This window comes from Dromiciops gliroides, chromosome 4 (assembly GCF_019393635.1).
Source record: "Dromiciops gliroides isolate mDroGli1 chromosome 4, mDroGli1.pri, whole genome shotgun sequence".
Classification (NCBI taxonomy): domain Eukaryota; kingdom Metazoa; phylum Chordata; class Mammalia; order Microbiotheria; family Microbiotheriidae; genus Dromiciops; species Dromiciops gliroides.
This window is the reverse complement of record NC_057864.1, coordinates 87084607-87087600: the sequence shown is the minus strand read 5'-3', so window position 1 is coordinate 87087600 and position 2994 is coordinate 87084607. Positions and strand designations below refer to the sequence as shown.

The 2994-nt window shown below is 34.6% G+C and overlaps 1 pseudogene; it reads right to left on the bottom strand.

Moving 5' to 3' along the window:
• Nucleotides 1-374: 374 nt before the first annotated feature.
• Nucleotides 375-996, bottom strand: LOC122754634 (annotated as a pseudogene).
• Nucleotides 997-2994: the final 1998 nt, after the last annotated feature.

The following is a 2994-nucleotide window of genomic DNA, read 5'->3' as shown; positions in this document are numbered from 1 at the left end:
ATGTTGAGTCTATGTGACTACAATTGCTTTCCCAGATGTTCACTTTTGTTGTTCAGTTGTTCAGTTTTCTTTGACTTTCTGTGTCTCTCTAGACCATAGCACATTAGGATCTTCTATCTTCCACTATCTCCTGAAATCTAAGTACACATTCATTGATTCCATGACCCTATCTATCAGTTTCATCCTCTGCCATCCCCTTATTTTTTTGCCTTCAATCTTTCTCACACCAGGTTTTTCTTTTCCAATGAGAACTGTCTTCTTATTATGTGACCAAAGTATTTAAGCTTTATCTTTATTATTTGTCCTTCCAATGAATAGTCTAAACTAATTTATTTAAATATTGATTGATTTGAACTCCTTGTTGTCCAAGGGATTCAAAGAAGTTTTCTACAGTACAATAATTTGAAACTGTTGATTCTGCAGCACTCAGCTTTCCTTGTAATCTAACTCTCACAGTCATACATTTCTACTAGAAAAACCATAGCTTTGACCATACAGATATTTGCTGACAAGGTGATGTTCTTGTTTTTTAGTATTCTTTCCAGATTTGCCATAACCTTCCTTCCAAACAGCGAGAATCTTTTAATTTCACATTGTAGTCAACATCTGTAGTGATCTTTGAGCACAAGAATATAAAATCTGACACTGATTCGATTTCTTTTCCCTCTATTTGCCAGGAAGTGATGGGACTAGTTGCAATGATCTTAGGTTTTTGTTTTGTTTTGTTATAGCATTGAGCTTTAAGCCAGAATTTGTACTTTCCTCTTTCACCATCATCAAGAGGCTTCTTAATTCATCTGCACTTTCAAATGCCATTAGAGTGTTATTGCCTGCATATATGAGATTGTTGGTAATTCTCCCAGCAATCTTAATTCCAGCTTTTGATTTATCCAGGCTGGCATTTCCCATGATGTACTTTGCATATAAGTTAAATAAATAAGGCAACAGCATACAGCCTTGATCTATTCCTTGTGCAATCTTAAACAATTCAGTCATGCCATGCTTGGTTCTAACTGTTGTTTTTTTGACCTGCATAGAGGTTCCTCAGGAGACATGTAAGATGAGCTGGTACTCCCATATTTTTGAAGACTTGCCACATTTGTTGTGATCCATACAGTCAAAGGCTTTAGTGTAGTCAGTGAATCATAATGTAGTAGCACTGAAGAGAACTCCCTTGCTTTTTCTAAAATCCACTGAATGTTGGTAATTTGGTTTGTAGTTCCTCTACCTCTTTGAAAACCAGCCTGCTCTTCTGATAATTTTTGGTTCACATGTGGCTGTACCCTAGCTTACAGTATCTTAAGCTTGTGAAAAGAGTGTAATTGTTTGGTAAATTGAAGATTCTTAAGCACTGCCCTTGTTTAGGACTGGGACATCAACTGATGTTTTCCAATATGGTAGCCACTGTTGAGTTTTCCAAATTTTCTTACATATTGAGTACAACACTTTAACAGCATCATCTTTTAGGATTTTTTTTTTGGTGAGGCAATTGGGGTTAAGTGACTTGCCCCAGGTCACACAGCTAATAAGTGTCAAGTGTCTGAGGCCATATTTGAACTCAGGTACTCCTGAATCTAGGGCTAGTGCTCTATCCACTGAGCAGTCTAGCTGCCCCATCTTTTAGGATTTTTTAATAGCTTAGTTGGAATTCTATCACCTCCACTAACTTTACTATTAGCAATGCTTCCTAAAGCCCACTTGGCTTCATTCTTCAAGATGTATGGCTTTAGATCAATAACCACATACCATTGTGTTTATCAGTGATGTCAAGATCTTATGTAGTCCTGCATATTCTTGCCACTTCTTAATCTCTTCTACTTCTTGGTAAGTTCCTATCATTTTTGTCTTTTATCATTTCCCTTTTTGCATGAAACATTTCCCTGATATCTCTAATTTTCTTAAAGAATTCTCTTGTCTTTCTTATTTTATTGTTTTCTTCTATATCTTCACACTGTTCAATTAGGAAAAACTTATCTCTCCTTTCAATTCTCTGGAATTCTGTGTTTAGTTAACTTAATCCTTCCTTTTCTCCTTTCCCTTTTTCTTTCCATCTTTCCTGAAGTATTTATAAAACCTCATAACACAATCATTTTTGTTTCTTGAACCTATGTTCCTATGGGATTTTTTTATTGTTGTTGTTGTTGTTGTTGCTGGTGCTACTGCTGCTGCTGCCTTCTGTTACAATATTGTGATCCTCTGTCCATAATTGTTGGGGTACTCTATTTACCTGATCTAATCCCTTAAATCTATTTATCACCTCCACTTCATATACTTAAAGTCTATTTATTATTTAGGTCATACCTTTAAAATATGGTGGGTTTTTCCTACTTTCTTCAATTTAATTTTAAATTTTGCAAAAAAAAAAAAATGCTCATGATCTGAGCCACAATCAGTTCCAGGTCTTGTTTTAACTGACTGTATATAACTTCTCCTCTACCTTTGGTTCTACAATATATAATCAATCTGGTTTGATGTTGAATATCTGGTAATATCCATGCATGAAGTCACCTTTTGGGTTATTGAAAAAGAGCATTTCTTATGACCAGCGTGAGTAATCTTTCTTTCCTTCTTTCTTTTCTTTCTTTCTTCATTTATTTGTTTGTTTATTTATTTGTCTTTCTGTTTGTTTATTTATTTTTCAGTGTGAGTAATCTTAACAAAACTCTATTGGTCTCTATCTACTTCATTTTGTACTACAAGGCCAAACTTGCCTGTTATTCCAATTATCTTTTGATTTCCTTCTTTAGCATTCCAATCCCTATGATGAATGTTATATTAATTTTAGTGTTGTTTCTAGAAAATGTTGTAGGTTTTCATAGCCCTGATCAACTTTGGCCTCTGGCATCAGTGGTTGAAGCATAGAATTCTGTTACTGTAATACTGAATGTTTTACCTTGGATTTGAAGAGATATCATTCTGTCATTTTTAAGATTATACCACATGACATTTGGTAGAGTACTGTTATGTCTCCAAATGTTATTTTTTTCTACTTGG